The 24,518-nt window shown below is 38.9% G+C and overlaps 1 protein-coding gene across 1 annotated transcript in view; it reads left to right on the forward strand.

Annotated features, from left to right (window-relative positions):
- LOC139778288 (uncharacterized) overlaps positions 1 to 24,518 on the forward strand; it is a 198,208-nt gene that overhangs the window by 111,668 nt on the left and 62,022 nt on the right. The gene's annotated exons all lie outside the window — the stretch shown is intronic.

A 24,518-nucleotide genomic window follows, 5' to 3' on the forward strand; every position in this document is an offset into this window, starting at 1 on the left:
CCCTAACTTTTTCTATTCTTTCGTCGGTCTGGGGCTGCTCGCAATTCTGCGCTCTTCCTCTCCATTCTTTTTGCTCCTTTCTCTCGCCACGTCGCTCCCTCCTACTCGCTTTAGAACGCCGAGCTGGAAACTCGTGTTCCATCGACTTTGTAGCCACTGCCTCCTCTGGCGCGATGGTCGTCCTGCGTTTTCGACTCCACTTTCCCCGCTTCTACCTTATCCGCCGGATTTTCGCAACTTCTTATTGCCTCGCGGCAAACTAGACTCTCCTTTCATTTCAGTCGTTTCCTCGGGGACCGTGCGATTGTAATGTCTCTATTGGAAATTTAAATGGTCTTTGATGAAGTTTGACAGTATCGTTGATCTTCTTGCACCCGGTGATCGTTAATATCATTGAGATATAAGACTATTATTATTATTGTCAAACAATTCCCTTAGCGGAATTCAGAGATGATCAAAAGCTGTTATTAATCACTAGCTATTTAATGAATATTAATAAACAATTTCGTAAGTCGAAAAAATTGAAATATATTCGTTAATGAATATTGTTAGATAATGAAAATTTTTTGCCAAATAAAAATGTTATTTCGTTTCTTGTGTTATCCGCATACGTTTAAGATTAAAATCAGATTGAATTTAATACAAAATTAAAATAAATTTTAATTTTTAAAAGCTGCCAGCTTTTCATGCAAGATATACCACGTAAAATTGATAATAAAAACAGCAAAATTGCATTTTGCATTAAATTAGCATAAAGGAATTACCGTGCTTGATTTATCGCAACAATTTCTGTATTTTATAAATCTTTTATTACAGAAGAACAATTTGTTAAATTGCAATGATTAATGGGTAAATAAACCTTGATACGTTTATTTCGTTCATTCGATTGACAAAAATCTCTATAAAAATACGCCACGAATCGATATTCATGGCGCGCCATTGACGCATAAATTTTTACGGCGGCACGTGCTAGCACTCGGTAAATTAACCTTTGGATCAGTGATTTTACAGAAAAGTTATGATCCTGCTACGTTCCAGAAGGAGAAGTTTAACATTACGTTTGTCGCACTCCGTTATTCGTTGCACTCTGCCTTAGTCTCTGAATGCATGCCAAATTTTTGTATAAAACATCCTGCTCGTACAACGCTGTAACTTTTGCCTTGCCAACTTTACCCCGTGATTTTTGCAACATTCGCAAAATTTTTATTATTTCGACATGCAACCAGCATCAAGTATACAATTCCTATATGCAAGACCAGCGTTAATTGCGTTAGTTATTAATTTGAGAAAAATATTTGTTGCTATTTGATTGGATTTTATTCTGTTTTCTAACAAATCTGTACACGCGCAAGTTTTGATTATACCAGTGCATGTATATTTTAATGTTACCTATTCTAACACGGAGAGAGAGAGAGAGAGAAAGAGAGAGAGAGAGAGAGAGAGAGAGAGAGAGAGAGAGAGAGAGAGAGAGAGAGAGAGAGAGAGAGAGAGAGAGAGAGAGAGAGAGAGAGAGAGAGAGAGAGAGAGAGAGAGAGAGAGAGAGAGAGAGAGAGAGAGAGAGAGAGTTTAGCTTATAATAAGAAAACAGTAATTTATTGGTTTAATTGGACGCGTGAAGTGTGTACATATGTACTTACATTAATATAAATAGCACAAACGTACAAACGTTGTATGTTTCACGTTTTTAAGTACGTTAGTTATTTTCCACATGAAGGATTAATTGTAATGAGATGTGAGTCCGTCGCTCGAAAATTACAATGTAAGTTCGCGTTATTATACAACTCAAGACTATTTCGATAATAAAGATAGTTCGAAACATTATTATTGATCTTACTTGATAATCGCCTTGGGCGGAAACGGACTATTTTATTGTTTACTCCATAGTTCACGTCACAGACTTTAAATAAAATCTCAATTTACAGCGTTTGCATGGTTTAATAATATAATGTTGGTTTGAATTATCTTTTTTGACTTAATTATTTTAATATTATTTTTATAAAATAATCTGATTATATTCTAATTCGATTTTTGTATTATAATCCTGATTCGGGTAAGAACTCAAATTATCCCGATTATCTAAATATTCGAATATTTCAAACTTTGATTTACTTCGTACAGTCATAATACTGTATATAGTTACTCACGTCTTGCATCATTAACAGTTATAAGTAAATGCGTTTGGTAGAATCTCTATAAAGCGAACTCGCGGTTCTTTATGACGTTTCAAAAGCACCTCGTATTCTCGAGCATCCTCCTCAAGCAAATCGTTCGAGATACAAGTAGTACAGCCATACTGCGGCAACGACATAGTTAACTATAGGAAAAATTATCCTACACAGAGCTTTTAAAAATTTCCACGTCGACATGCGAAATGGCCGAAGTATCTTTTGTACTCCTGAACTTTTACAAAGAACCGTGAAAGTGGCTAAAACGCTATTATAAACTGGGGATCCATGTAATTTTACAGTCAGCTTCTAAGAGTGCTCGCGACTTTTACCGAAGCTTGATATTCGGAAAGTTTTATCCCGCATTGTGATAAATTATAAGTTGATGTAATCCTCATGTTACCCTCGATTTTTTATTTACTACGTAGAATACATGCACAAACTATCTTCGACACAAAGATAAAATCCATTCACCTTCCTTAAATTTAATTTTTAGTTTTTAATTTCAAGTTAATTTTTTAGATAAAATTTCCTTTATAATGTATTCCTGCTACACATCACTTTTCTGAATAATATTTATTGATTTCCTTTCAGTAGACGACCTTTCAAAACTATTGTGAGCTAAGAACCACATAATTTTCCGCGCAATTCCGCTCCATGTCCTGGTAATTCCGCTTTTCAGATAGGATCTACGTCACTTTAACTACTCGGAATTGCCTCCGTAAGATAAGCTCGGCAAGTCATTGGTCGCCCCGCGCTGTTTTCTTCGCGGCGCGCGTTTCCGGCGGTATCGATAACGATCGTTTCTGCACGCGCGGTGCCATCAATTCTCGTGGAAAACTGGCTGCAACGTTTCGCCGGTAGATTACGCCCACATAAAGAGGTATAGACAAATGAAGATGGAACAAAGCATGAAACTGCACGGAAATAATGCGTGAACGAAGCATTCGATTTACCTAAACCATTCCCCATCGTCTAAATCCCGGTGGATTCATGTGTAAATAAAAAACGTCGAATACAGAAAAGACGCGTCTCTTGGCCCATAAAATCGCAACGTCCGCGATATACGTCATAATTTAAGTTTTTGAAATACAATAGAACCTTACCGCTTTAATATTTTGCATTAGCACGTTTATAATTTTATAATAAAATTATTTTTACAAAAGAACGTTTCAACATATATATACTACCGCTTTTAATTATTCGAACGACAGATATTTTATACTTTATTTCGATTTCAAAAGCTAAATAAATGCCCCGTACTGTTGTTAGCACGGATAACACTTTATTAAAATAATTAATGCTGCTTTTATTGTACATTGTAATGGAAAGTACTCTAAATTTAAATTATTGAGGCAACGTTCATTGAATTATCTTCAATTATCCTTAAGTCGGTTATATTACTACTACTTTGTTTATTAAAATTTATGCTTTTTACAAACAAAGAGAACATGTGGAAGAAATTACAAAAGAGATGTGAAATAAAATATCAGCAGAAGTATATTAATGAAATTAGCTTGATGAATGCGGAAAATTTGTATAGCAGTAATCAAAGCAAAGGGTGTGCATGTTGATGAACATTATTTTTAAATAAAAATTAAAAAATAATATTTAAATTTATTATTATTATTTTATCATCTAGTCCATAAGCTTATCATGGAAAAAATAGTTCTCATCAGTAAATATTATTTTTCCCGGATGTAACCTTCCATTCCTTAAACTCTTAAGTCGTTCGAATAATTAATGAGCGATAATGTAGGGGAGAGTTGGCAATTACCGAGCCCCTAAGAACCGAAGCGTATATCTAAGCTCAGAAATGCTTCAAAAAAACAAACTGTGCAGTTTTAGATAGGTCATTTATTTAGCTATCCATATATCATAGCAATAATCTTGAAAGTTAAACACAAACTGAAATATTAATAATTTTCCAAAAAATGAGAAAACGCGGTATTATCAAACTGGTCTGATAATATCGTGACCAGGTCTGATAAAATCGTGCCCAGTTTAATAAAGCCGTACCTATAAAAATTACTCTGGCTTCAGCCAGTGACATGAAGTAGAACACAATAACAAAATGTTTTTTTATATTTATGCATTAATATCGTCTAGTAGGTACCTACATATAAAAATAAGTGTATGCGTTAACAAATAACGATCATTATAAATTCAAATCAAAACTTAAGCAACGATCTTTTCTGTAAGCACCTTACATTGTAAACTAAACAGTCTTGGTAACTCTTAACACACAGTTATCGTTATACCTATGAGTATTATACCTTGGGCGCGAAATTATCAAACTCAATCATTTCACTTTACAACCTTAAAATATATAGGAAAGAAACGCGTGTTTCTAAAATCACTTTGCAACCTAATTTTATAGTGTTTTAGCTTATCAAATCCGTCAGGATTATTTCTCTAATGAAAATATTATGTTACTCACCTCTTATCGAAACTACCAGCAAAATTGCAACGAGCAAGCAGAGAAGCTTCCAGAGCGCACTGTGTTTACATGGACGGCCGGAACGAATTGACGGCGCATGCGGGTGGGGTATTTCGTGTTACTCTATGATATTAACATCATTGTAGGCGCGTAATACAAATAGTTATTGAGATAAACAATGGCGCGGAATTGTCAACCGCGCGGTAATTGCCAACTCTCCCCTATACATACATATATGCATATTCGAACGGCAGCATTTGATAAAAACGCTGCCATTAGTAATTTTATGGACTGACCGAATTTTTCGGACATTCTGGGTCAATATTTGTACGCCACTCGCGCCGAAAATTTTTCGGAGATCTTACACGGAGGAGATATACGGCCGTTATTCGTTTTCCAAACGCGCAAATTCGATAGAATAAGTTGCGGTCAGGAAGCGCACCGAATTAAAGGCGACGCTATGGCGGCAGCTGGTGAAAATAAAATTACGAGGGGCACACACACACACACACACACACACACACACACACACACACACACACACACACAAAAAGAAGCGCCGAAAGTAAACTGCGTCCGAGCGAACGCACGGCACGGGTAGGAAACCAAATGCACTTGGAATTTAACGTGGCTGCGACCGGGGCTAATTTATCGTTCGAATCGACGATAAATTTACGCGCGACGATCAATATCATTTTCACATCTGACGCTATCATCTTTAATGGACCGCAATTTCTGAAAAATTATCCAATATATCCTTTTATATATCGTGCCTTGAAATGTGTTTATAAATGCAATGGTATCGATCTATCATGAAATTGCGCATAAGGTACAATATATTTCAAATGACTTCGCTGTACGCTTACCTTTGATATCGACAATACATGGTACAGACGGCTGTCGCGCTGCAGCGTTAAAGTGCCTGCAATTGCGCCAAGTTGCGTAAGATCATATCGCAGCATCGACAGGTTGGTTCACGAACATTTACGAAAATGTAATATCAAATCTCTTACATTAACTCACAACAGTAACACCCTCCTTAGAATTAATGGCTGCGTGTATGAATTTTCTTAACATGTATCTACGAAATGCCAGAAAAAATTGTATTGTACAATTTTTGTACAATAATTATATAAATTCAGACGCGCATATTAGATATGCGAATACTTTGCGTATTCTAAAAAAAAGGTAACGTTATAATCTAAACAATACGACAATGTCACAATTTTATTTCGTAGAAATTAAATAAATTCAGCTTCAAACAAGAAAGAATATTATAATTTATCAAGTAACTATATGAAAAATTGTTTTGTAATTTGATTTTATAATTTTTCTTTGAGTTTTCATTCTTCGTAAATCAATCATTCTAGAATCATTCTAGCATCTTGTTCGAGAATATTATAGGTATTGGCAGCAAATCCCACTCACCACTTCTTTTGTGGCTTTTAGCTGATATTGCAGGTTTAATTGCTGTAGAGGAAGTCGCGCCTCTGGTTTCTATACATATTTCATCTTGGACAATTTTGTATGAAAGCCGTTTAGTAACCTTAAACTTTTTTAAAAATATCAGAGTTGCTTATTATTAGTTTCAATAAAAATTCTCGATAAATAAAATTTTCGATAAAAAAAATATATTTATTTAATGCGGCACTGTAATCGACAACTCAAAGGAACGATGTAATGGCAGGTAAAAGGAGCAATAAATTGATTTCCGTTATCTCGTTGACTAACAACGATGTATGCAAAGAGGAGTCAAAGTAAACCGTTGCAAGGAGAAAGAAGAACCAAGATTATTATGCATTAAGGAGCGTTCTTACAAAACCGGTTATCAAGAAAGAAAATAAGATCAGAGGAAATGGAAAAATAGAAATAAATAAACATGTCGGAGCGGTACTTTATTTCAGAGTATTCATTTCTTACTGCGGTCTGAGTATTCATAACGATGAAATATTGCATCGTCGAGTTATCTTAATTTGTTAACATTATATTTAATATACTGAAAGACAAGGATATTAAAATGTAAGAATAAAAAGTTTATTTTATTTATCTTATACCGAACCAGTAAACAGGAAATACATTTATTTCTTATTTTTTGAACATTTTGCCAAAATAAAACGTAAAAAATCTATGTTTACAAAGGAATTGTTTAAGATATCACATTTTGGGGATAATAATTACACTTCTTAATGAAACGGAAGGAATATGTAGTGAAAAATGATGGTAGCGCACAGTAATACGGTAAATCTCAGGAATTCATGATTGGATATATATGCAATCGCACGGTTTTTTAAGAGACGCAGGCAATGGCACAAATAGACGAGCGAACTTATTCCAGAGATGGCGTCTCACCGATTCCGATATCTTGAAAGTTCAAAGGGCTGCTAGACGTACCCTGCCGATTGAAGATGCAAAGTGCAGGAGGACCTTTCCTTACGCTTCAATGGACCGGATAACGTTACGACGTTTCTAACGAAGAAGCAGGGATGTCATTCTCAAAGCTAAACGGTACGTCGGGAGGTGGTCTTTGAAGGGAGAGCCTAGAGACCCCGATTTTTCTCCTGATCGGTCGAGTCTCCAAATCGTCTGATTTCAGATGCGACGTTTTATGCACAAACCTCACGATCGTTCCGAGACGATTTTAATTACAGGAGTTGCTGAAAAAATCGACTTCCTTTTGATAGGCAATTTGATCAGTTATTCGTCGCAATTGAGATATTCAACATCACGTATTTTTACGTAAAGCAAGTCACAAATTAAAGTTCTGAAATGGCAATATTTATTTTTTTAATCGCATTCAATTGCGGAATATGAACAAAAATAAAGGTTTCGTGTATTATTTTCGCTGCACACAACAATAAACGCGGTATAGACGAGACGTGACCTTTAGTCACGTGCTTGGAGAGAATTAAGCGCAGGAAACTTCCGAGAAGTTTCAATTCGACTGGCAGCAATAATGCAGTGCTCTGAAACAGTGCACTTGCGGTAAGGCGATCCCTTGTAAGCGCTGTAATGCATCATGGCGTGCACCGTGTGCAGTAATCGGACCGCGCGCCGCGCCGTTCAGAGAAAGTGCACGAGCCTCTATTATTTGCACGACGAATTTTACGACGTTCCTGTGATCGACTCCAACAATCCATCAACTACAGTAAATAACGTATAAAAATACTCTAAATCTCATACAGTGGCATCGCCACTAATATATTAGAGTGATTGCGATAGTCACTCCAATAGAGAAGGTTATTGTCACTCTAATTTGAGTAAATGCGGGCACTCACAAGGTAGGAGTGAATTTTTCACTCAAAATTATTGAGTGAAATAATTCACTGCACTCGAAAAAAGTGCCTTTTCACTCAAATGGAGTGCGATTTCCAACTTATAGAGCGCAATTTTAATCTTTCTTAGACCGGCGAATCACTCGAAGTGCACAGGCTCAATTTTCACTTTTCGTTACACTTGCATTTCCCTCGTTTTGAATGATATTTCACTTTTCGACTTTTAGAGAGCGAATAACAGTATTACCGTACAGGGGGACCACGGACGGAAATGTCATATCGTGTCGTAAAAGTGACAAGCGTGAAGTCTAGGAATATATGTGCTCTTATGTCGCAATTTATGTAGATTAATTATGGTTATTTATATCTTTAAATACATTTTCATAACTCGCTCGCGGCTGGGAGTTTATTAATGTTACAATGCATCATTGTCGCGTAATCTCTAGTATAATCAAAAAAAGCTGCGTCCTCTCCTGCTTATTATACAGACTGTTATTTTTTGTCGCATTAATGTGACACATTTAATTTATGCCGCATCGCATTTGTCCCGCCGAGCGATTAAAAACTTTGCACAAAGGTTTTTGTACGGGGCGGCGCGAGGGGCGACTCCCTGGGAAAATCTTTGATCCCCGAGTAAAAACAAGTTTACTAGTTTAAGCTCGCTTGTTTATCTCGACTCCAAAGCCCCGGCAGGTACTGCATATAGTGAGATAAACGTGGTAGACAGTACGTTACAATGGAGTACAGACGTTTTGCGACTAATGCAAACTATAATTGTGTAGTGTTTTACCGCACCATAACTTTCTTTTATTACTATTTTTATTTTACAAGTGCACACTTTCCTTTTCCTTTTTATTACTTGGTATGTGAATTATATTAATGATGTACGCGAACGTCGTACATGACATTCTTTAATTCTTTCTTGCACGTCGTGGAAAAATTATTAAGTCTAATTACTTTATTCTAGTATAAAATAAAGTACGAAAAACTTTATCGTCTATCATGGAAATTAATGACTACAATTATATTATTACGTGGACTATGAATGTGTAGTTAATAACATCACAAAAGAACAATAAATAACTAAATCGTCATTATATTAACTCGTAATTGTAATGCATTATGCTAATGACAACAAATTATACCGAATAATTTAATCGTGAATAGATTTTTCATTATGTATACGAAACAATGTATTATGTAATTGCTGCAACTTAATTTTGCTTCGTGCAGTTAGTCACATTGATCAGAACGGCGATCAGAATTAATCTGATGTAAGTGAACGTCCGAGAGGGGATCACCATCTATTTGTCTTATATCGAGCAAGTAATTCTCGCATTTGTTCACCACACTCGCACACTTTACGCCGCGGATTCACGGTATCGCATAAATTTCGCGATACGCAGCGCGCCTCGTAGGGTGATGCGGAGCGGTCAGACAAACGCCCATACGGGGACCGCGAGAGCGCGTGTAATTTTTTTTTTTTTTTTTTTTTTTGTAAATTCACCGTAAATCCCGATCCCACGGATCTCTGCCCATGGATACGTTGTATGGAAACGAGCTTACAGGGGATTTAAAGCGCGCACGTTTTATCTCGCTCGCCGTCGCGACAGTTTGAAACGCTCTTCTCGAAACAAACGCGCAGGAGTGCATCTCTCGTCGTCATCGTTGTCGCCGATATCGCGACGCGCGTCCCGCAACATACGGAGAATTTCTGACAGGAGGATGAGAGACTCTCTATCTCTCCCTCTCTCTCTTTCTCTCTCTCCTCTCTCTCTTCATGGTTCCGGTTAAGCCACAGAGGACGAATGGGCTGGATCGGGGCGGAAAGAGCGATGAGGAGAGTCTAGCCGAGCGTGTGACTACGTACAAAGGACTGGCAGGATGTGCATAATTTTGTTTCTGCCTAAACAGCCGACAAAAGCGAATATCCTTGTCAAAGATGTCAAGCTCCGTTACTAGATTAATCGTGACAGTGTCCGCAGTCTCTCTCTCTCTCTCTCTCTCTCTCTCTCTCTCTCTCTCTCTCTCTCTCTCTCTCTCTCTCTCTCTCTCTCTCTCTCTCTCTCTCTCTCTCTCTCTCTCTCTCTCTCTCTCTCTCTCTCTCTCTCTCTCTTTCTGCTTCCATGTCTCTTCCTCTCATGCCTCAAGGGACTGCTTCATACGTCACCCAACTGCTGCACTAAATTTTGCAACGTAATTTAATTAGACGAAACGATGTGTGCGCTGCGAGATAATTTATCGCCGTTTGCATCTCTTTCCTGCAATAGTGGTCTAACTTTTGAGAAACTGTCCTCCAATTTACCCTCGCGATCCCCGCTATTTATCTTCACATTAAACAACTACCTCGCTGTGTGCAAGCCTCGCCTATTAGACAGCGAATTGTGTTTATTCTGGTTGAAATGGGAGGGAAAAGAAAGTGCGCGACAAGTAGCCACTCAAAGAGGACCTTTAAGTTCCTTCGCAAGTTTCTTCGCAAAAGTATTTGATGTTGTCGAAGATGCCACCCAGTAGATCGCGGTTAAGCCGCAGGACGTCTGTTGTCCTGTGCTCAGAAGATATACCTCTATTTGCAGAACGTTGCACGAGTAACAGCTGCTAATTGTATCTCAAATAACACTCCAACAGGCAAAGAGACGTGTTAGTACGGAAATCCTGTAATAGGTGTGAATAAATATATGTAAGAAAGACCATTAATCCTGTTAACTGTTAATATGCTGTGGGTAGTACTCTGAACGCTTTTTTAACAGTGTTTTAATTTTCGTCTCTTGTTTAGACCGATTTTGCGTATTTTGTGACAGATGTAGCATCATGTTTTAAATATTCACGTACTCTTAACTCTAAATATACTATAGTTAATTATATTATAAATACTTATTTACAGCAAATTTATTTACTATATTAAACCTGATTGTTTTCTTTTCGCTTGTCACCGCGTGATCCCGATTCTTTGAAGCTACAGGGCATGCACCCTGTCTCTGTACGGTCAGTGAACAGTTACCGAGTGTAATCTTGTTACAAAGGGCTGTCCTACATCGTGTGTAATTTAATTCCTGGCTTACACGGTGCGAAAGCAAGGGGTAAGGCGTGACGCCACAGAGGAATATTAATATATATAAGAATACACGTATTACGTTACGTGCCTCAGCGATGGCATCGATAGGAAAATTCAATCGAATAATAAGTGAACATCCGTATAATGATAATCCGGATAGAAATAAAAAAAGATTTATTCTTGATCCGCCAGCGAATATTTAATCGAAGCAAAAAAAAGAGAATGATATCGGATTATAGCTTTTTTATTCGAGTGGAATAATTTATTTTTGTAGTAATAACAATTAATCCTGGTTTATATATATATATAAATGAATTAATTGGCGCATTGTTAGTCGTTATAGAGTAACTTTGTTTCGCATCTCGTACACACCATTATCGCGAGGATATTATTCTTTGTGAAGAATATTTTTCTCCGCTGCGCTAACAAGAAATTCCCATTCACAGTCTCAATTAACTTGTCACTCAGCACGTTGACGATAAAAAAGCATTTATTAAGCCTGGCATAATAAAATATGAAATTAAATATGCATGGGTGAAGTTGAAATCTTTTTTATAAATTTAATTATATAATATTGGATTTATATAATATTGAGAATATGTCAAGCATTACCCGAACACTGAAAAATTGTAATAAATATATATGAAGAAGATTATAAATGGAGTTATAAAAATGAATAAGAAATGACATACAAAATACATCAAGTCGGACACTTCTTTTAGTTCCGTTTAAATGGCCGCATTAAACTCGGAACTTCTTTATAAACTTCGGTCCCAGGACGTTTTACCCGACTGTTAATAATTTATACACGCCGGAATGCTGGAGCACACCGTAAGCGCTGGCAATCCGTGTATGAAGATCGCGTAGTGTAGCTTCCGCGAGAGCGCTGCGATGAAATCTCGCAATCATCTGCTCCTCTGGCGGAGTAGCGGAGTGCAACTCAATCGCAAGCACTGTCGCCTGTTCGCGTGTAATTTAGTTCGCGACATGCTTCACGAGTGAGAGAGCAACATGGACTCATGGCGTTTCCCCGAAGCCGAGCACACATCAGCCAAAGTCAGTTAAGGTGAATGTCGTTGTCGAAGACCTATAGTCAAAAGATACACAACGTACGACGAGGCCGGCGGCGGCTGCCTCTCTAGTGAATCCCGATGTGCACGGTCACGATTCCACGTTGCTGCGGTATGTATACCGGGTGGATATTGATCCGGCCGAAGTACGGTCCGGGTTTTGTGTCTCGTTCCCCTCGCGCGATCGTGTACATGTCCGTACGTGATTCGTACACCGACAAGAGATTCCCGGTTTCCTCTTTATCAGGAGCTCCTGCCAAGCTACCAGCTATTCAGCCAGCATCTGCCTGCCTGCCTGCCTGCCTGCCTGATGCCTGCCTGCCTACCTGCTTGGACCTCCGACTACAGTTTTCGGCCAGTTCGGAGTTTCTGATCAGAAAACGTTCAGTTGCTTTCATATGAGCCATCTTCGTAGTTAATGTGATTCTCACAATCACAAGAAGACGTTTTCAAACAGATCGTAAATTTTCTGGGTTGGTTTTCTGCCACTATCAATCTTTTTAAATAAAAAATCGCATGATTATTCTTTGCGTATTTTGTATTAACAAATTTTTTCGTGTACAAATAATATATATTTTTTTAATTCTGATTATAATTGATGATTTAAAAAATTATATAATACTTTGTTGCATTATACAAAATAAAACTGTTTTGAGTACAAATGTTATGGAAATTCTTCTGTTAACATTCAAGAATCTAGGTCATTAAAACACTATCAGCGTCTCTCTATGTGACGCAATTGTTTTTGCGATTACACTGACAAGTTCGTTTCTAATCTCCTGATTAAACGTCATTCGTGTCGACAATATTTTTCTTGCGCCGCGCATTACTGCCTTTGCGTGAGCAAATTGAACGTTGCGGGTCGCTTCATCATCGAGTGTCAGGGAAGACAGAGCTTGCGGAATATTCACGATGCGCACATTACAGTTCGCCGTAGGTAATCATGTGACGCAACTGCTCATAGGCGTGCACCTGACACCATCGTAAATTTATAGCTACCGCCTTTCGCGCGATTATTCAGAAGTAGGCCTTTCATTCAGAGCGAATTTGCAATGGAAAATTGTGGGACACTATATGCCAAAGTTAATCTCCAGAATAGTAACGAGAGAAACGTACATTTCAACGAAACGTGTTCACCGCTAGAAAATAAAAGCGCAGGATATAGTTGTATATGTATCGTCGTAAAAAGCAGACTGATGAAATGATGAAAGTAATACGAATAACGAAATTTGCGAGAAATTTACTTTGATAAAGAGTTTGGTCAATTTGATTACATATTTTTTATGCCGCCGATTTCGCTGCTCGGCTTGATTTTAAGCTTGGCAGGGTGAAGTTTATAGCGGCAACACATATATACGGACACATAGATTTAAAAACATGTTTTATATAGCAACGCTCGCAAATATAAAACCGTCACTACATTTACCTACAAGTTAGCCAGATAATACTAACGTACCGTATTATCTGGCTAACTTGTAGATAGTGTAAATATTAAATAGTGTAAATATTAGATAGTGTAAATATTAAAAGAAAAGATCAATATATTTGAACACGTCACACAACATTCACCGTTTAATATAAAAATTAAACAAAAATTTATCAGGATTTTGCGTAAGATTATTGCCGACATTAATTACGTATTTATAATACTTAATTATTACATATGTTTATAATAATGTGTCTGAAACATGCTTTGTTGTATAATTAATTAGACGAGTAATCACGTGAAGAGGGAAGTACAAATGTCGCTTTCTTAAGTGATGAAACGTGCCGCTGAATCGTTCACGCTCGTCGCCGACAATTATTTTAATTAACGATGCAACTTTCAGATCCGCAGAAAAAGCGGAATATATACTGAGGGCGCGTCTACGATCCCCGCGATATTTATTGGGGAAACTTTAGGGGAGAAAAGGAGAAATAGAATAAGGAGTAAATGCGCGAGCTGAGGGTCAAGCCGGCATACGACGGGAGAATATTGAAACGAGTTTCGTGGCCATAAATCGTCTTGTCCAGCCGTTCGCATATAGTTACTCCACTTAGCAGAAATTAAGCAGGAGGTGGAGATTTCCGAAAGCTCTCCTCGGCCTCGAAACTTATTCTATTAATTTCTCAAGAGTCACCGCGAGAGCTAAAAAAAGAAACGATTCGAAGGGGACCGTCTTGTGGCAAATTATATATCTTATCTTTATTCCAGATTACGATTAAGAAGGAACAATTAAGAACAAATTATCAATTGACGTCTCACTATCTATGTAAAGAGGATACGTTTTTATGTTGAGAATTAAGTGAACATCTCCGGACATATATTGCGCAATCCAAATAATCATTTCGGTAATAAAACTGACCTGCAGACCGTTCCATCAACTCTTTCGCTCGCATAACATCCTCGGAGATTGATGATGTAATTGCAAGATTCGTTGCGACACCACTATAATTATTCCAATTAACTCTTCCCTGGAAAACTCATCAGGGCTCGATAAGCGAACGTGCGGAACGCAAAGAGACGTCAGTCAATCAGCTGCGGCAAACATTAACAAAAGTATAATTTTCCGCTCTTCCGATTAATTCGTTCATTCTACGTGCATTCAGCTTCGCTCTTCACCGTTCATCTCCCTTCCGACTTCTCACCATGTCGTCTCTTTCGTTCTTTCTGTCAGATAATAGCACCCGTGCTAGAAGACACGTCGACGTCCCTCGCAATTACACGCAGCCGTCGTAATTAACTCCTTATCTGTCAGCGCACATATAACGCCGCTGAAATTAAATGCAATGCAATGGAGTAGCTGATTAATCTGTACTTAAATCAAGGTGAATCTAACGTGCCGTTGAGCAGAAAGTTATTTATCGTTTTGTATAAAACTTTTTATAAATCTTGAATTTACCAATTTCAATTAATATATGATTGAAAAAAATTGGATCGGAGCTACTCATTCTGAATTTAATTCTTTACAGATCTTGAGAGATTTTAAAACACAGATATATGCAATGATTAATTACTTTGCTGTCTTGCTTTCTTCGTCGAAACAAATATCCCCTTTATGCCACGTTCCCGCTTTATATTGTAAAAGTTTAATTCTCGCATATCCGTCCGAGTCTTGGAGCGGGATTAAGTCGACGCTTGTCGGCCCGATTGTACCTTAAACGCAACTTATTATGCACTCGCGATAATTAATGTCGCCGACGTGACAGCCTAATTAATCGTTCATCGCTCGAAAAGGATCGGCTAGAACAAAGGAACTGTGCACTTAACGTTCTGTCTGTTTCTGCGATAGCGGAGCAATTAGGTGGAAGAGTATTCAAGCGCTTTATACGCGTACAAAAGCACCCCGCGATATAATATAATTTGTATTGCAATTTTCTTGCTTTTACAATTAGAGATTAAAAGATCTTGAAATTTAGAACGAGTCTTAAAGATCTATTTAATCTTTCAAAGCAAGAAAAAAAATTCTATTTCTCGCGATTCCCTACTTTCTCTCAATTTCTTGAAAGAATTATAAACAGCTTTAGCTAACAAGATAGCTAATTAGGATTCTACATTAACAAAAAAGAATCTAATAAATTGTACCTTAGAATTATCTGTGCGAAAGTTTCCATGCTTTCGTGGTTTGTTCGCATAATTGAAATTTGTCAATTCGAAACTGTCCTAAAGGTATCCTCTCTCATTAAAGGCCGCATGTCGAGTGTACAGGGACAATGAATAAGGATGAGTGGATCCAAGCGGAATATCGAGCAGAGTTACGGAAACGGATGAACGCGAAACCGCATAGACGCGGATGCACAAGACTCGAATTATACCGAATAGGACTTGTCTTTTGCTTTTGTGCATATCAATTGCATTATGCGCCGTATTACGGTCGAGTTAAATTCAACTGAACCCTTATTGCATTAGTTTCTACAATAAAAATTAAATATCACTCAAAAATAAGTGAAATTTAGTGAATCGTGATTCCCTATAGCTTCAGAGTGAGATTGTATCACTCCGATAGAGTAGCCGCTTTAAAAATTTGAGTGAAAGATTTACCCCTATTTTATGAGTGCCCGAATTTACTTAAATTAGAGTGACAACTCTCTCTTTTGAAGTGACGATTGCAACCACTCCAACATATTAATGGTGAAGCCACTCTATGAAATTTAGAGAGTAAACATCGCCGCAGTGGGAAAGCCTTGCGAGTTATTCATAGCGTGGTATTCTTGTTCCCGTATAACCAGGAGATATCGATTCGGGGGAGTGTCTTTCAGAATTCAATTTACATCAAAACAAATAAGTTTCAATTTCTGTCCCCTTCGCGAGCTATACGTTCCCGAATTACACCGCAGTGATAAGCATTCTAATTTAAGTGGAATCTATTGCGGTAAAATTACTGGATAATAGTATACGGAGGCAGGCAGACAGGTTTCTCGTTACACGGACAGAGAATTCGGTTACGTGACGTGACGTTGCACGCGAGAGGCACATTGCGCGACTGTCGGCAAAATATAATACGGATTCAGTTTCTGAAACTGCCAGCCGCATTGATCCCGACGCTGACGTAGGCGCGTCGCGGCCGCGCTGTCGTAAACGCGATGTCGAAAGTGAAACGTGCAATATCGCGCGCGCGCGCGCCCGTTTACACGGTCTACTATGCCTCGAAACGGAAAACGAGGCGCGCGCGTAGCGTCTGTGTGACGAACACGCGTGGACTTCGAAACGCACGAATCGATTATGCCAATTATGCCCGCGTTACGCATCATTATCACTCCGCCGCGCGTAACTCGCGACCGATTCCAGATTCCCAGCATCCTAATTCGCCCGGTAATGCCCGGGGGGCCCGATATGCGAATACTTCGCGCGTTATTACGGCATATGTGTAATACGGTGCGTGCAAAGTGCCGTCGAAGAATTTTAGCCGTCTGTTCCAATTAAATCCAACGGATGAGACCGCGCGTGAAAACGCGCGAATGACAATTCGGCCGGTCGCGCGGAAAAATTCCGCTAAAAATGACTCTAATTCGACCCGCGGCTCTCGTATTTTTCCAATTCCCCGCGGGAGTAATTTGCTTCCTCGGCTTTTTCAAGCACTCTCATTTGGCTGCCGAATGAAACCCGTTTTAATTATTAAGACTTCTGTCACACTACGCGGCCTCTCGCTTGTATATTTATCCACGTTGTATCCTTTAACGCGCGTCTCGCGTTTTTCCAGAATTAATTGGCGTCTGCATAGAAATTGCGCGATCCCTCGAAACGAAAGCTTCGTTCTTTTTTTCTGATGGTCTCTCTCTCTCTCTCTCTCTCTCTCTCTCTCTCTCTCTCTCTCTCTCTCTCTCTCTCTCTCTCTCTCTCTCTCTCTCTCTCTTTCTCTCTTTTTTTTTTAAGCACGTGGACAATGCGCGTCAGGGGTTAATCGTGCAAAGCCGTCGGAAAAATAATCTGTACATGCGCGCGCGTATGCCTGGCGCGCCTCGTGAATTCTCACGTCGCGCGTCGCCGTCGCTTCCGCGCCCCACACACTTTGAATCTTAATGGCTCGATTTGTATTCACAACGAGGGGATGAATTTTTCATCGCTACGAGAGACGTAAGGGGGTATCGTTCCCCGTCGCTCTCTCTCTCTCTCTCTCTCTCTCTCTCTGTCTCGTCGGACGCCCGCACTCGAAAATGACCAATGGCGACGTGACCGGTATTGTGTTACGTCGCGCGTTTGGTGTACGAGTATGCATATCGGACCGGTGCGCTTTGGGTTTTAACGGAAAAACGACGCTGAAGAGTCGACCTGCAGTTTGGCTACACGAGTCAAAAAATAGTGGTATTTTAGGAAAAGTGGGTCAAATCGTAATTACGCAGCGCAACAACGATCGCGATGAGTACGTAAAACTACGAGAAATGTACCAGCGAAATGTTAAATCAATTAAATGCTATATGCTTTTAACGTGGGTAATGAACCGTAGAGAGACATATCGAGTTTTGTAATTTTTAAAATATTTTAGCAAATTTTATTATCTATTTATATAGTAAAAATGGATGTCGCTCTATATATAAGAGATAAATACTGCAAAGTCCAAGTTTTTATTAGCGAAATTTATCGTAAATGCAGCTATAAATGCATTGTTAATAAAGTGCAGACCAGATTGTACTTTCGATCAATTAAATAAAACTGTGCAAAATAGGTTTTACGCGTCAATAATTAATATTGTTTCGAGCATGCCAATATTTATGAACCTATATATAGCGATATCGATCAATCGGCTCTCTGTCGCTAATTAGTTTTATTGGCGCCAGTCGCCAATATTGAACATAGATAATTTTATTTGTTATTTCAAAGAGTTACACAATATTGGAATGAATTTTGCGAGTTTAGTTTATTGTGTCACAAGTTTAAATAAAAATTGTATTTTATGACAGCATTCAATGTTTCAAGTCTCCAGTGCAGTGTTTTGTAATGTATGGTTAATATACGGTTTTTTCCGACAACTTTTCCGCCGTGTTTAATAACTCTTTACGCTGGATCTTTACGCCGATAACTTTGATTTAATACGGAAAATAGATAATGCAATATTCAAAAAACATTCTAGAAAAACTAATTTTAGTTACATTGTTCAAAATAAATTCAACTTACATAAGAGGATATTTTGAAATAATTACACATGTGAAATAGAGAAAGCACAATTTAAACTGCCCACAGATATGGAAATTTATGAAATGCGGGCAAGCACAAATTAATTTATTCTTTTATATTGCATATTTCAACGTCTATACACTTTCGACATCTGGATACTTTTCACTGCGGTATGTACATACGCTAGAGGGTAAATTAATTATTCTTTTAAATTTTATTTTGACAGACATTATTTTAACGAAAATTTGCACGAGAAGAATTACACGTGGTATTATGTTAATGCAATATCACAGAAATTATGTGTATCACGTACAGATACAGATAGAATATATACATTGGTAATATTTCAGCGGCAGTACACTAAACCGCAACGTTTAATCGCCGCAATTTGATAATGCGGATGTCCGCAAAGCATTAACAATAATTGGATATATTACGAGTTTCACGGGGAAATTCTTTCTAATTTAATTCCCTCCTGATTTCTTAATTCTTATAATAATTCTTCTCAACTCTTCCGAATCTTCCGATGTTCGTCGTGGGTCGAATCGCGAGTTAACTTGCACAATTAAGATCGATTTCAAGTCGATCGGAAACTTCCGATCCGCACCGCGTTTAGTAGAATTTAGTTCACTATGTACTTACTAGCTACTGGCCGATTCAACTCCAAGCCGGCTGGCCATTTTAGACTGTCAATTAGATTAATTAGGAAAGACTAATTGTTCCCGCTGACCGCCGACTACAGGATCACCCGCTACGAGGATCGATCTTGAGAGTTCACCAATTGAAATGTGAAGACCCATCCGTTCGGATAATTTAATCGGACGCGTTCAACATCAATGGCCTTTACTAGCCGCAAGTTAATGGCTATTATTGTATATACGAGTCACGCAATCCGACTCTCATTATGTCCGATAATTCGTGTATTACACGAAAATATATATATAATTATACATAAGTCATAATATAATTTTATCCTAATCTTTTACGTCACAATGCGAGTGAGGTACGCGAGTATATGTACGCAAATATAATATAAAGCATAACGCGCCATGGAGCATGAGCGAGCCCATTTCTAACTCCATTTAAATAAAGCATGTAGAGCGTGTAGAGAGCAAGAGAAATATTGCGGTAACGTTGCAGTCGACAATATCGCGAAAACATGTACATGCTTGCGCGCGACGTTTTATATCGACTGTTCCAGGAAAATAATTCAGCGGCTCGTATGTCGTACGTTCTTATAAGCAAAATGCTTACACATTTTTTCCCGATACTGCGAATGCAACAGTTCATCCGAGCGTATCCCTGTTGATATTTAACGCTTCGAGTTACATTTCCCGCCAATTTTTATCTCAACAGATTTGAATTGTACAATCCAGCAACAAAATTCAAGGGAAAAGTAAATGAGAAACTGGAAGAAGATTTAAATATTAACGAAAGAGAGAGATAGAGACTAGAGAAATGGAAAGAAGATTCGCGATTAATGCCTTATCAGAGATATCACTATGACATTTACTTAAAGATATAATACGGGGGGGGGGGGTAATTTTCGCCTTCTTTACTCTCGAGTTACTTCAACTTGAGACAGACTCGACGTTCATCATCTTATCGATGCATAGAATTCATAAAGTATCTCCCGGAGCTCTGTTCAAGGAAGAGGAGAGCAAACTTTTTAGTAAAGCCGACTGCGAACCTTGAGCGCGTATATTCGGAAGCGGGAGAAAGGGCGACGTTATGCCGCGCCGCGGCCGCGCCGCTCTCGTTGATCTGCTTTGCGGCCCGCGAACGTAATCGGACGAACTTTAATTGCCTCCGAACCTACCGAGGCCGGCGAGGACTAGCGGAAGGATCCATTAGCGGAGCCGATATTCCGGCTTTCGGGTCCGGGGAAGGCCGTCGAGAATTTTCTCGTATTATCTCGAAGCGACTATCCACTTATCCTCCCGTTTTTCCTCCGTTTTTCGCCGACTTTGACGTCGGTCTTTGTGTACACACCCAGCGTCGGCCGCGTTGTTCCATCTTTCGTCCGCAGGCTGCTGGATATCGGATTTTCGAATGGCTATCACGGATCAGGAAAGGCAATCGCCGAACACGAGATAACACCCGCCGCGCCGTCTCGTTGTCGACGACTTTTTCGTCGACTTTCAATCGGTACCTCGGCGGACGCTGCTTATCGGCAAATCGGTATAATCTTGCGTATAATCGCGGATCGACTTATTAGCGCCGGCACTCGCGCGTGCGAAGCAATTACGCCAACTTCCTTGGGGAGAATATGTTTCCAAATGTCTCCGAGTTCAATGGTAACATCAGATCGGGCGATTCAGCAGATAGAGTACGGTAGAGACGTTTTGCTTGGCCAAATGGAGCACGGGAGATTGCCAATATAAGATAGAGTTACATGCGACGAAACAAGGATTTCGAGCTTACCGATATTTCTTCGTTTTTTCGTTGAAAAATCGCACCAGTGATCTTATCGGACGAAAGCTGCATTACTCTGCCACGAACAAGAGTTTCACAAACATTTTCTTTACTCGTGTAACATTTGTACGAATTGTCCTGAAGAAGACAAAAATAATCTGTGACAAAACATTATTCTAGAAAATTACTTGAAATATAAATTGTATTAGAAAAATAGGAGATAGCCAAAAATAATGCATTTTAATCTTGAATTTCATTTTTATTTTATTAATGTTTTTCGCAAATAAATTAATTAAAAACAAGAATATAAATGTACATTGTTTACGTTTACCTCATTAAACTTTGTCAATTTTCAACATTATTAATTGACGCTAAATAATAATTTTTCTCACGTGTACGTCTAACGCTTTGTCTCTCCGTTTCTTAAGTAGCCAGACGTAGAGCCTCGAAGAAGCATTATTTCCCTTGAAAAACAGGTCTTTGTTTCATTAGACGAGCGACGTGGGATGTACGTTTGCAAGACCGCGAGATCGTATGGAACAACACGGCGACGAGTTCACGGGACGGCGCTTCCGTAGTTTCTACTACTAGGCACTTAACTCTACGGTCGAGCGATATCCCGCATTCTGGTCCACGCATTTACAGAAACAGACGAGGCTTTATACGGGGAGGGAGAGGAAGCCTCATTGCCATGCGACCGGCTTGCAGTTGACACTGCGCAGCCAGCAAAAGCTTCGTGCACGATACACAGAGCCACGAAATACTCTCTCAGAAGAAATTACGCTCCGTCATGACGTTTCGTGTCTGTCTTCCCATAATTGCATCGTGTTCATTTACGTCGGTTCTCTTTCTTAAAGTTAATGAATATTACCTATAAGGTTAGGTTAGTTGTTAAAAAAATTGAACTTTGTCAAAAAATTAAAAGTTTAGTTTCAATAGGTATATTCTTATACATAAATTAAATGTTTTATTGTGATATAATTCTGAAATATTTATAATTTTACAAAAATAAATTTACGAAAACAGAGATATAATTTAAAAAATTATATAACATTACTCTATAATTTTTTATTAATAGTTTAAATTTTATATTTAGAAAGAATCACATGTTACCATTGTTCATCGATATTCAAACTGAAATTGGATAATGTTAATTAAGCGCTCGAGATTCTAAAGAGAGAGAGGCAAATATAATATTATTTTACAAACTTTTTTATTGCGTTTTGTCGCCGCGATGAGAGAGAAACGCCCGTCAAAGCGCCGCCGATTGACTTTTCTCTCGGAACCGTAATGACGAAGTGGCTTAATTACGATCCCCGTTGTTATTCATGCAAATTTCTGACGGTTATTGCAGCCGGGGGAGTGCTCCATTATCGGAGCAACGTCGTTGATTTTCTTTCTGCTGCTTTTCCTTTGCCGCCGCGACGACACGCCGCGCCCGCGCCGGCGAAATGAAACATTCTTTTTTTCCGCGCTGATCTGAAGTGAATTAGAACAGAGGCGCGATGCAGTTATTGCGAAAAACCACCAGAGTACTTTTCTCCGTCGAATCCCGTATTAATCTTCGTTATCGCGGCGCGGCGCGGCGCGGCGTCACGTTCGATACGTCCGTTCAGCCATTTCCATCTTTATTCACGCTTGATAAATTAATTTCCGCTGGAAAGCCAAAATGTTACGCGTATACACGGTGGAAAAGTCGAATCAAGGTATTAGAATTTACCCTCGATCTACACAGGAATCTCAGAAAGTTTTGAGAGCTTCAAAAAATTTCTTGTGTATATAGCTTTTGATCCATCGCACCTCTTCGAGATCACAGTCTTTGACGCGAGTGTAATTTAAGTTGATACGTTCACAGTCAGTACTCGTTTCCTTTCGTGCTGTGAAAGGGAGCACTGTTATCAAAAATAAGAAAATGTTTGAGAATTTTAAAACTTTTTCAAGCCATTACGTAACACGATATTTGCTGCTTTGATAAAAAGTAATAAAATACGATCTAAACTGTATCGTTACCGAATCGACCATTTTCATGTTATAAGCAATTAAAAGCGAAGAGCTTTCCTGAACTTTTATGAATTGAGTCTCTAGAAGGTAATCAAACTGCAAAGTGTGAGAAGCTTAATCGCTCATTCCGATTCAAATGGACATTAAGTCGCTCGCTTTTAATTTGTGTTTTAATTACTAAAGTACATAATGTCGAATATTAAAATGTTAGGAAAGATAATCGTTTTCCTGGTCATTTTCTTAAGAAAAGTTTCTCAGTCCACGTATAAGCCGACGCATACGTAAATGTTTGCACGTTTATATTGAACGAGATCATAGCGAGCTCATCTTCTCAATTTGCAAGAATACGACGAGGATCCTGCTATTTTCAGCGAATTTCTCTTTCAAACTTTGTTCTTCCGCACGAGTGCATGGAGCAAATTGGCTTTATGGATTGAATGAAATTTCAAAATGTCGGCAAGCAGCTATTAGAATTACAGGCAACTTTTGCATTATTAATGAAGGAACTCGTGATGTGAGCAAAATTGGTACAGGGGAAGAGAGGAGAGGAAGGAAGCGAGAAAAAGTTCTTAGTTTCGAGAAAACATCCTCTCGATTCGAGGAATTGCGTTTCCGCGGGCGTCTTTTGTCTTTATTTAAGCGATCATTTATATTAAGTCACCGCACCGATGTAATTACATCGTTCTACGCGTCGTTTTCATTGCATTCCGCTTTTCCGTTAAGTACCTCTTCTTTCTCAGAAGATTCAGTGAATTTTTGCGCCTTATAACGTTCCTGTTGTACAATTGCACGTAGTAAGCCGACAATTGAATCCCCCGAATAAGTAACATTTAAAGAAGCGACTGCCGAAACGAGAAAACAAAGTGTTACGAAGCTAATCAGTAATTAATTAAATGAAGATGAAAGATATAGCGGAAAGCTTATTTAACCGCCGAGAATCTTCTGAGATTAATTGTTCCGCTGTTTCTTCATAACGCACCCTGGGGAAAGTCATGTCTTCACATAATATCACGTCTTACCCTTCTGAGAGATACTAATTTCACCCTTCCGCTCGTTTCCTCACGTAGATGTGCGTAACGAAGTGTGTACAAGGATTCCAAAATGCCGAGAAAGGATTCGCCATTAGACTCGTATTGAGGAGCGAGAAAAAGGGAAGGCGGAGGGAAGAAGAGCGAAGAAGAGGTAGAAAACGAGAAGTGGAGAACGGAGAAAGGGATAGGGATTGGAACGGTCGGGGCAGCAGGCGTTGAGGGGAATTTCATTAATAATGCGAGTAACGAGACGGGACGGCATCGCGAGAGATACGTTCTTGTAATTATTCCCAACGCAGAGGCGCTGCAGAGACGCCGCGTATAAAGCGATAGGACTGATGGAGGAGCAACAATTATTTATAATGAAGAAACGATGGGACTCGAGCGCGCGAGCGATGGTTTCGGATATAAAGAACGGCGCTTTTGGGGCCTCCTCCCCCGCGAAAGCGACGAACTTCTTTATATGTGGAGAAAAAA

The sequence above is a fragment of the Temnothorax nylanderi genome, unplaced genomic scaffold (assembly GCF_030848795.1).
Source record: "Temnothorax nylanderi isolate EJ_2023f unplaced genomic scaffold, tnyl_v1.0 TNYL_tig0178_pilon, whole genome shotgun sequence".
NCBI classification, from domain to species: domain Eukaryota; kingdom Metazoa; phylum Arthropoda; class Insecta; order Hymenoptera; family Formicidae; genus Temnothorax; species Temnothorax nylanderi.